We start from the raw sequence: 11,579 nt of genomic DNA, 5'->3' as shown, positions 1-11,579 counted from the left end.
GGGTAAATCACCAGGCTTTCACTCAGAAGGCAGGAACGATCAGGAAACCTCAGGCCACAACATGAAACAGATCTGGTTTTTCAAGATCCTAATTAACTTAAAAAAATATATTAACGTGGATGAAGCGTTGAGTTAATTTTATTCTTCCGTGTGAAGCGCATTCTCAGTAGTCTCCCCATACATCTGTTCCCTTGTTTTATATTTTACTTAGTCTCTTATTCACTTTCCTCCCATCTTCCCCACCCCGGCATTTTATGTTTACGGTGACTCGGTTTCCGGCTTTGTGAAAAGGCAGTATGGGGGTGGTGAATAAACGTCTTTAAGTTACCTGTGTGTTACATGTGATGTTCCCCCACAGTCTTAAGGTCCACGCTGCTGGGAGGACCTCTAGGCTTCTCTTCTCCCTGCTGCCTGGTACCAGAGTGACCCATCCTTACATCTGACTCTCCTGGTCCCCAGGTGACAGACATCCAGCTTGTCCCCAACCATCCTCTACAGCAAACCAGGGAAAACAGGGGTTCTCAGAAGATGGGAAATCTTGCTACTTACTACGTGTATGAAAATAAAATTGGGTCTCCACCTACCACTACGTACGAAGTGAACTCTAGATCGATTAAAGACCAATATGCGAAACCTGAAACAGTGGGATTAATAGAAGTAAGTGTAGGTGAATACCTCAGAGACCTGGGGGAGTAGAGAACTTTTTTTTTTTTGGTTGCATTGGGTCTTTGTTGCTGCACACGGGCTTTCTCTAGTTGTGGCGAGTGGGGGCTACTCTTCATTGTGGTGCGTGGGCTTCTCATTTCAGTGGCTTCTCTTGTTCTGGAGCACAGGCTTTAGGCGCGTGAGCTTCAGTAGTTGCAGCACTTGGGCTCAGTAGTTGTGGCTCCCGGTCTCAGTCATTCTGTGGCATGTGGGATCTAGTTCCCTGACCAGGGCTCGAACCCATGTCCCCTGCATTGGCAGGTGGATTCTTAACCACTGTGTCACCAGGGAAGTCCCAGTAGAGAACATGAAAGTCCTTGAACATTTCTTCTGTTCACCTTGGTCTTCCAGTCCTCCCTCACCTCATGGTCAGCCCTTCTCAACTGCCAAGAGGTTATCTTCTGTTTAAAAACAAAAGTGGAACAACAGAACTTTCCATTCTCTCTTCCTGTAAACCAAAAAGATAGCCTTTTTTCTAGGCTTTTCCTCTGTCCAGCATAGGGGTCAGTAATCTGTGGCCCATGAGCCACGTCTAGCCTACCTCACAGTTTGGTACAGTGTGCTAAAAAAGGTTTTTACATTCTTAAATGGTTGAGGCAAAAACAGAATATTTTGTGACACTTGAATAACCTACGAAATGTCAATGTCCATAAATAAAGTTCTTTTGGAACCCAGCCAGACTCACTCATTTCCATCTTGTCTACACCTGCTTTCTCACCACAGCTGCAAAGCTGAGTAGTTGTGAGACTGTACGACCTACAAAGCCTGAAGTATTGCCTCTCTGGCCCTTGACTGAAAAAGTCTGCCAACTGGACTGCATGGCCCTTAAGGATGGGAGTCATATCCAATAGATCTTTTACTTTCCTGATGTCTTAGAACAGGGCCTCACAGGTATCCAGTGCTATTTATAACACATACGACTACTCTTGGCTTCAAGTAACAGAAGGTACACCACTGAGAGGGGTTTTTTGTTTGTTTGTTTGTTTATAAATTTATTTATTTATTTATTTTATTGGCTGTGTTGGGTCTTCATTGCTGCACACGGGCTTTCTCTAGTTGCGGCGAGTGGGGGATACTCTTCACTGTGGTGTGTGGGCTTCTCATTGCAGTGGCCTCTCTTGTTGCAAAGCATCGGCTCTAGGCACATGGGCTTCAGTAGTTGCAGTACATGGGCTCAATAGTTGTGGCTCACGGGCTCTAGAGCGCAGGCTCAATAGTTGTGGCTCATGGGCTTAGTTGCTCCGCGGCATGTGGGACCTTCCTGGGGCAGGGATCGAACCCGTGTCCCCTGCATTGGCAGGCAGATTCTTACCTACTGCACCACCTAAGAAGTCCCGCTGATAGGGTTTTTAATGCTAACATAACAAGGAATCCAGAGATAAGGCAGGCATTGATTTAGCAGCTCACCATATCTTCCCCTGTCCTCTCAGGGTTGCAAGAGAATAGAGACAGCTCCTCAGAGAGTTTCTTCAAGTGACCATGTTCAAAGGCAGAAAACTGGCAGCAAAGTGGGCAAAGAAATGACCTGGTATACCCTCCTCTTATAAGAGAAGAAAATACTCCCTGAGACGCCCCCATCCCAGTAGACTTCCCCTTTGGTATTCGCCAGAAGTGGGTCACATGCTCACTTAGGCCAGGGGCTGGACCCCCCTCCCTGGAGAGCTAGAGATCTCCACCCAAAACACAAATGGCTTTGGAGTAGGCAGTGAACAGTGGCTGCCTAATGGTTAACGAATGATGAAGCTGATGTTTAAACTTGGAAAGGCAACCCAGAAATTTGAACTATTTTTTCTGAGTGGAACCAAACAATAGCTTGATTCCAACCTTCCCTATGATTGATAATTCATTTTAAAAGAGAATAACTATTTTTCAAATAGTTTCACATGGTTTTCAAACTATAGACGCACCAAAGTTAGCTGAGTCGCTTTTACAAGTTCTGCGTGGTCTTTTCTAATGAAATTCAGTGGTCCACAGTTAGGGTCCTTCTACAGCTGCATAGAGTCACATGGTGTGAGGCCATGAGCTGAATAGCGTCCCACAGCCTGCCCTCTTATAGTCAAAACTCTTATATGCATAATGGCTGGTCCCCCAGGATCACAGAGTGATCTTTGGCAATGGTTACACAAGCAATCAAACGGAATGATACTAATGCCTTACAACCAAAGCACACTGCTGCGTATAGAAAAGCAAGCCCAGGATGTGAACACACAGGTTTCAAGGAGATGTGAAGCCAGTGCCCAGCATGTGATCTGGGCCCCCGTGAGTCAGAGCCACCAGCTCTGGGGACATGCCACGACAGGTGCCCCTTTGATTCTGCAGACTCATATGTTTCACGTTCTGTTTATGAACCTCTGCACACTCAATTCAGCAGACGAACAAATGAAAGCACAAACAAGGACAAGTAATAACAGGGAAAGTAATGTAACGTTTAAACCTAGAAGTCTCGAAATGCCAGCTCTGTTAAAGAGAGTGTTATGATGTGGTGGGTTTTATATACTTTTTTTAAAACTTCGCTGCTCTGCTTGTTTCATATAGTGTTTCCCAACTTTTTTTCAATCTGTGACTTTGTGGGATCTGTCCCCACATTCTTGTCCTGTCCTGTTCTGACAGTCCTACCAGCCTTTAAGACCCAGGCATGAACATAAATGAGCCAATACACACAGTCCTCCTCAATAGAAACTTGGGGGAGATAGGAACAGTGGTGAGAAATTACAGAATTATACATAGCAAATAAAACATTTTGTTTCACAAAGGCAACTTCCTTGACCAATTCAGTGCATAGGTTTTTTTTTTTTCCTTTTAATATTTATTTATTTATTTATTTATTCCATTGTGCCTCGTCTTAGTTGTGGCAGGTGGGCTCCTTTAATTGTGGTTCAGCGGCTCCTCAGTTGCGACACATGGGCTCCTTGTGGCATGCAAACTCTTAGTTGCAGCATGCACGTGGGATCTAGTTCCCTAACCAGGAATGGAACCCAGGCCCCCTGCACTGGGAGCGCAGAGTCTTATCCACTGTATTACCAGGGAAGTCCCCAGTGCATAGCCTTGACTTTGTAGATACAAGTTTCATAATGTAAGAAGGTAAGGAATTGGTCAAAAGAACAACAATGAAACATATGTAAAAATTTCAACTTTAAAGCACTGACACCTGCCATGAACCGTAGTCTATCCAGACTTCTTCCAGAAATTCAAATAGGGCTATGGAGTTGCTCTCTCTGCTTCAAACATTACACTTTTCATGACCTGTTATTATCAACACTCCCAACACACACACACATTTAAAAATTGTCATAAAATTAGCATTCTGTGGCGAATGGGTGAAAAGAAAGGGATCCGAGAGAGTTGGTGTCAGCTTCCAGCTGTATCTCCTTTCCCTGGTCCCTGGGAGCAGCAGCGGTTGAGGCCCATGACACTGGGCCCTAAAGGCGCATAGGTCTGGGCTCTGGGACAGGGTCTGCAGCTGGGTGCATTCTTCACTGAACTGGATTTCTTTTGCATTTCCGTATTTAGTTTGAAGTATTGCGCAAAACCCCTGTTTCATCTCCAGTCGTTTCATGTAAAGGATCAGTGAATATATACCATTTAGCTATAAAGCTGCATAAGCTTTAGAATTCACATGATTAATAAGAAAAGGTAAATAAATGTGCGAGAAAGTTATTGTCCAAACCCACCCAACTAAGAAAATGCTGAAGGTAAAGAGAGCAAGATGGAATGTAGCCTCTTTATAAAAACTGATCTGCTCTAACAAGGGAGATTGTGTTATTATGTGTGTGAGCTGAGGTTTGTTTCATTACATTTATGTAAATGCCTTCAATGAAATCACATTCTAAACATTTTCAGAACTTTCCCATATATACTTAAATCAGAAGCTTGCTGCTTTTTATATGAAGGAAACTTCAATTTGTTTTATAAACTTCATGTGAGAATTTGAATAGCCCTCTCTTACTGGCATAAAGCCTCCAAACCTCAATCAACAAAAATGGTCCAGCGCCTACTCTATGCCTTGTCCTATGTTTGTATATACTTACTTTAAAAAAAAATAAATTTATTTATTTACTTATTGCCTGTGTTGGGTCTGTGTTGCTGCAAATGGACTTTCTCTAGTTGTGGCGAGTGGGGGCTACTCTTCGTTGTGGTGCACAGGCTCCTCATTGTGGTGGCTTCTCTTGTTGCTGAGCATAGGCTCTAGGCACACAGGCTTCAGTAGTTGTGGCACGTGGGCTCAATAGTTGTGGCTCACAGGCTCTAGAGTGCAGGCTCAGTAGTTGTGGCAAAGAGGTAATTTGCTCCATGACATGTGGAATCTTCCTGGCCCAGTGATCGAACCCATGTCCCCCGCATTGGCAGGAGGATTCTTAACCACTGCACCACCAGGGAAGTCCCTGTATATACTTACTTTTAAGTAATAGCCTCTTCAATTTAATGAGTAGAAAGTGTTCAAAAGTTATTGGAAGATGCAATGCACTAAAAAGGAAGTAGTATTACTTATGCAGTACTCAAAATGCAGAACCTGAATCTAAGCATGAGAAAGCATGAGACAACTCCAAAATGAGAGGCATTCTCTGTAACACTGGCCAATACTCTTCAAAAATGTTAATGTCTTGAAAGATAAAGTAGGCTGAGGGAATGTTCCAGATTAAAGAAGACTAAAGAGACACAACAACTAAATACAATGCATGATCTTGGATTGTATCCTAAATCAGGGGGAGGGGGAGGGGGTTGCTGTAATGGATGTTATTGGAATAACAGGAAAAATTTGAAAATAAACTAGGGATTCGGTAGTATTTTTTAAAGGAGATTTCTTTTTTTATTTTTATTTTTTATTTTATTTATTTATTTATTGGCTGTGTTGGGTCTTCGTTGCTGCTGTGCAGGCCTTCTCTAGTTGCGGCTAGCAGGGGCTACTCTTCGTTGCAGTGCGGTGGCTCTTCCTGTTGCAGAGCATGGGCTTTAGGCATGTGGGCTTCAGTAGTTGCAGCACATGGGTTCAGTAGTTGTGGCTCAAGGGCTCTAGTGTGCAGGCTCAGTAGTTGTAGTGCACAGGCTTAGTTGCTCCAAGGCATGTGGGATCTTCCCAGAGCAGGGATCGAACCCGTGTCCCCTGCACTGGCAGGCAGATTCTTAACCACTGTACCACCAGGGAAGTCCAGGGATTAGATAATATTATGCTTATGTTAAACTTCCCGATTTTGATAATTGCACTTGTACTTATGTTAAGAGAATGCCCTTGATCTTAGGCAATATCAGTTGAAGAAAATAAGAATAAAGGAGCATGGTGTCTGCAGTTTTGGTTCACAAAAAAACGAATAATAGCTATGTATGTGTATATATGTATATATACACAAGTATATGTAAGCTAGATGGTGTGCAAAGGTAGAAAAATGTTACATTTGGTACATCTGGGTAAAGGGTATATGGGTGTTCTCATACTACTTTTGAAATTCTCCTGTAGGTTTCAAATTATTTCAAAATAACATTAAAGTTGAAAAAGGTTATGAGAACGTAACTTATACTTCTGAAATCAGGTGCCTTGAGAGATTTCCCTGTTGGCTAGCACTGAAACCTTACTTTTAGCAAGGCACTGATGACTAAGTTGAGATGAAAAAGGTTTACAACCAAGTTTTGCAAGACTTATTTCCACTTTGAAAGGAATGCTGGAGACAGTCGGGTGTGGGGAGTGGTCATTAAGTCAATCATGTGTAATGGGAATTCGACCTCTATGCTTCCTTTTCTTTATCTCCACTCCTGGGAAATCCGTCAGAGAAAAAAATACCAGATATACATTAAAACATCCTCCCTGTTACACTCACTTTCCATCAAAATCAGACTTGACCCTCTGCCCTGGCTGTAGGGTAAGCATGTCACCCTCGTAGCTTGCAGACCTCAACTGCCCCTGAGCCTTGAGCCGTGGCCCCCATCCCCGCCTTGGTCTGCCTGGAGGAGCACAAGCTCCAGGCCACTGCTCACCCCCCCGGGGAAGCTCTTCTTGTCCCTCTGCAGCTGCTCTGTGTGATACACTGGCCACTGCCACGTGTGGCCAGTGAGCACTTGCAATGTGCTGGTCTGAACTGACACATGCTGTAAGTATAAAATACACACTGGATTTCAAAGACGTCACATGAAAAAATATATGAACTATCTCAATAACTGTACACATTGATTACATGCTGAAATGATGTTTTAGAGATACTAAGTTAAATGTAGCATAGTATTAGAATTTCAACTGTTTCTCTTTACTTTTTTTTTTTTTTTTAGCATTTAAAAAAAATTTACTTATTTGGCTGTGCCCAGTCTTAGTTGCAGCGTGCAGGATCTAATTCCCTGAGCAGGGATTGAACCCGGACCCCCTGCATTACGAGTGCAGAGTCTTAACCACTGGACCACCAGGGAAATCCCACTCTTCACTTTTTTAAATGTGGCTGCCAGGAAATTTAAAGTTACATACATGGCTCACATTATACTTGTATTGGACAGTGCTGGCCAGATGGACCTGAGCAGCCCCTTTCTTTGTGCCCTCACTGCGCACCCTGACATATTTCTACCAAGCTTCTTCACCTGGCTGCTGTCTCCAGCTGGACTGCAAGCCCCATAAAGCTTGGGGCCCTTTTATCCTTGGTTTCGAGCATCGTGCTTGGCACACTAACAAAGGGTGTTGTGGAGTTAATCATTAATGTTCTTTTTTTTGCGTGTGTGTAATCAGGGTGAAATTCACATAACATAATATTAACCACTTTAAAGTGAACAATTCAGTGGCATCCAGTACGTTCACAGTGCTGTGCAACCACCACCTCTATTTCGTTCCCAAGCTTTTTCACCATGTCAGAGTAAAACACATACTCCTTAAGCAGTACTCCCCATTCTCACCTCCTGGTAGCCCCTGGCAATCACCAGTCTGTTTTTTTTCTTTGGATTTGCCTATTCTGGATATTTCATATAACAGAATCATACAATATGTGACCTTTTTTTCTGGTTTCTTTCACATAGCATAATGTTTTCCAGGTTCATCCACATTGTAGCATGCATCTGTACTTCATTCCTTTTTTTCAAATCTTCCTCCTTCTGTTCACATTATTCCCTCCCACCTGAATGTATTCTCCCCGTGCCTCCTCTGTGCTTACCCAACTTAGCTCCTCCCTCAAGAACTAAGTCAAGTCATACGTTCTCCATAAAGATTTCTCTACATCCTCCCTCTTCTGTGAACTCCTTTAGCTCTATCTACATTATTTAATTTAAATGCCACATACCACTGATGCGTAGGATTGGTTTTATTTATTTATTGGCTGCATTGGGTCTTCGTTGCTATGCATGCAGGCTTTCTCTAGTTGTGGCGAACGGGAGCTACTCTTTCTTGTGGTGCGCGGGCTTCTCACTGCTGTGGCTTCTCTTGTTGCAGAGCACAGCCTCTAGGTGCGTGAGCTTCAGTACTTGTGGCACATGGGCTCAATAGTTGTGGCTCTCGGGCTCTAGAGTGCAGGCTCAGTAGTTGCGTCGCACGGGCTTAGTTGCTCCGAGGCACGTGGGATCTTCCGGCACCAGAGATGGAACCCACGTCTCCTGCATTGGCAGGCGGATTCTTAACCACTGTGCCACCAGGGAAGGCCCTAGGATTGGATTTTAAATAACCCAGCCCATAAGGGTGGGGGGAGGGAGATAAATGAGACAAGGTTGACCACATATTGATGATCATTGGAGTAAGGGAGGGGTGCACAGATGTTGATTGTGTCATCTTCTCCATATTGTGTATGTTGGCAAGTTTCCAGCATAAATAATTTCAAAAGGTGTTTCATGCTATTACCTGTTCTGTGAGTGTCATCCTCCCCACGAGATCCTATGCTCCTGTGAGGTCAGAGATAGATTGTCATTCACGCCTTGGTTCATGATGGCCACCCTACAAAAGCAGACCTCCACCGTGCTTGCTGAATTCAATTCTATCTGAGGTGTTAAAAAAATTTCATTGAGAAACAGCTGAATTTAGACGTGAGGATAAAGATCCAAGAGGCTATTCCAGCTTCAGTTTCCTGGCCTTTCTTCTACAGTTAAAATCCCTTTTGATTTTTGTTCTAATTTCTTTCTTGGACTTATACTTAATCTCCAGTAAATGAGCACTGGCTCCAGGGTTCTGAGACATTTCTGGATAACCCACAATTATCACAAATCTGGAAGCCAAGTGTCCATTCAGATGTCTGTTTCGGCCCCTCCCTTCTTTCTCTCTGCATCGATCGCCTCCTCGTTCTCCCTTCTGTCTCACTGACCTACGGGCACCAAAGTTAGAAAAGAAAGGCGCCCATTCATCGTTGCTTCCACGTCCACACATTAAACTTTCATGTCTTATTCTCCTTCTACGCTAATAATTCAGAGAAAGTACTTTAATAACAAAACAAAGACTTAAATAGTATGATAACCCACACTCATACAATTACTGCTCTTTCTAATATCAAATCCATAGAAGAATCATGTCAAAAAATGTTTGCAGCCAGCACCCCCAAGAAGAAAACTGCTTTCCCCGAATCTAGCGTCCAATTCCTTCTGGTAGAAAGTCAGGCTAAAAATACAACAGCCGTTGCCACGTTGTTATGGCAGAGGTGACCAGAAAAGGATGCACGGACCTTTTCTCCCCTTTCCCTGAAAAGCAAGGGAAAGTATTTTGGTTGAAGAGTAATTTCAAAGCTTAACAAACCTGGAAACAAGGGGCTTTAATTACTGATTCCTGCGGAGAGCACCCAGACAGGAGAGGCCGAGGAACTGAACACAGAACAGAAGCCTCTGAGTCATTTGTTAATGCTTAAATCTGAAAACTGTGACTCTGATGATCACACGTGAAAAAGCCCACATTAGGACCAAGCAGTCACATGGGCTTTCTCTCTCTCTCAACTGATTCCTTTATCTTTAGTTTATTCTTGCCTTTCTGCTCTGCCAAATAGCAAAGGCTTTGTTTCAACACGTCTTGTAAACTTGGAGAGTTACTTCCCATCGCTGCTCTTGTCACACACGCGTCTTATAAATAGACTTTTTTGCTAGATCACCTGCTGGATAACTGTGGCAGGCAGAATTATGTGCTCCCCGCCCCCGCCCCCAAAGATGTCCATATCCTAAACTCCAGAAACTGTGAAGCTATTCTATGGCAAGAGGGAATTAAAGGTTGCAGATGGTATTAAGGTTGCCAATCAACTACTTTAAGACAAGGTAATTAATCTGGATTATCCAGGTGAGCCCAATGTAATCACAAGGGCTTATAAGTGAGCGAGGGAGGAAGGAGTCACCTCCGGAGTGACTGGGTGTGAGGAAGACGTGCCCGGCCGTGACTGGCTTTGAAGATGGACGCGGGCCCCGAGCCAGGAAATACGAGGAGGTTGAAAAAGGCAAGGAAACAGATGCTTCACTGTAGCTATCCTGCTGCCGCTTTGATTGTGGCCCAGTGAGACCCATTGCAGACGGCTGACTTCCAGAACGTAAGGTGACAGATTTCTGTCGTTTCAGACCTCCAAGTTTCTGCAAGTTCTGCAAACAGTGGAGACAGGGAACTAATCCAACAGCTGTTTACAGGAGTTGGGGAGAAAAGGGCCTTCATTTTTATTAACTTCCTTAAAAACATCATTTTGAATTAAGAAATTCCTAAAATTAAAGGGGACTCCCTACTGCCTGCTGTGATGCCCGTGTGTGGCCGCCTCTTACCACTCCACGCGTCCCCGTCGGGAGGCTGCCCCCGTCATCCCAGCTCAGGGACTACTCCTCGAGTCGGGACTGTTGGCCACACGAGGGGTTTCAGAGTCCAAGCCACTGAGAGGCCATTTAGGACATTCTCAAAAGTTGACTATTACTTTTCTCAACAGCATTTCCCACAAGGATCATCGTGTCGATAATATCAAGTAACTGAGATGGTTCCCTTCTTTGAAGGAACTATTTCAAAACTTTTTCACGGTATAATTTCTCAAGGACAAAAAGGCTTGAAGATATTTCATATCCAAAACAGCCCAGTATCTGAGTCCTGCAAAGTAAACGACTTTATATCTTGTCACCTGTTGATGATCAAGGCACCGATTAGCTAATTTGTAGAGCTTTGAAATTAAGAACTTCTGGTGCCTTGGCCTCCACCCAACTGCCTACCTTTTGCCTGTTGCCCCAGTCCTTGCCATCGCCTGTTGATGGGACAGCAAAGGAGAGAAGACACAGAAAAAGACCTGATCCCTCTGTCTGTCACCCTAAATAAGATTGTTACAGAAGAGTCTGACACGTCCAGTTTTCTTAGAGACAGAAGGAGCTAAACTGGCCAGAAATAGAAGCCAGGATTAATTGTAAGTAACAAAGGGAAATCATACTTTTTAAAAGTCAGAGTAAGTTTCCCCTAAACTGAAAAGCTTTTTGTTTTTATTATAAATTATTCATGTTTGTTATAAAAAGCAAATAGAGCTCTATAGATTATCCACATTACATAAAGCTAACAACCACTTCCACTATTCACTTACTCCACTGTATTGGAAAACAGTTTTCTTTCAGCTGTGCATGCGTTCCCTTCCCTGTTTTTCGCTTGGTACTTGCTTCAAACGCTGTAAAAGCAGCTCTAAAGAGCTGTGTGTGGCCTTAGGGCAGGGAGTTTCACAGACTATTTCGAGTCTTCATTAGCACAACTGAAACATAAATCACTGCCCCAAATGTTGCCCTCACCCCTGACCAGTGCTTCCATATGCACTGAAAATGATTAAGTGGGTGTGACTTAAAGAAGGATGGCAGGGGGTAAAGTCAAGTCATGTTGCCACATTTCCTGCACATTCTATAACCAGAAATGATTTGATAAACTTTGTTCTAGGCAAGATTGTTTTTTACATTTAATGCTTGGTTTCTGTAACATGAAATAAGTATGCTATATGTTGAATGCA

The 11,579-nt window shown here is 43.5% G+C and overlaps 1 long non-coding RNA gene and 1 other non-coding gene across 2 annotated transcripts; both read right to left on the bottom strand.

The window, feature by feature from the left end:
- Positions 1–7,022: 7,022 nt before the first annotated feature.
- TRNAT-CGU (transfer RNA threonine (anticodon CGU)) lies at positions 7,023–7,095 on the bottom strand. Its single transcript has one exon. It is a non-coding gene; the product is annotated as a tRNA-Thr (tRNA).
- Positions 7,096–8,005: 910 nt separating this feature from the next.
- LOC130852384 (uncharacterized) lies at positions 8,006–9,444 on the bottom strand. Its single transcript, XR_009053338.1, has 3 exons — positions 9,383–9,444; positions 8,501–8,541; positions 8,006–8,306 (listed from the first exon to the last, which is right to left on the bottom strand). It is a non-coding gene; the product is annotated as an uncharacterized LOC130852384 (long non-coding RNA).
- Between the last annotated feature and the right edge of the window lie 2,135 nt (positions 9,445–11,579).

This window comes from Hippopotamus amphibius, chromosome 4 (genome assembly GCF_030028045.1).
Source record: "Hippopotamus amphibius kiboko isolate mHipAmp2 chromosome 4, mHipAmp2.hap2, whole genome shotgun sequence".
Lineage (NCBI taxonomy): Eukaryota > Metazoa > Chordata > Mammalia > Artiodactyla > Hippopotamidae > Hippopotamus > Hippopotamus amphibius.
This window is presented reverse-complemented; position numbering and strand designations above follow the sequence as displayed.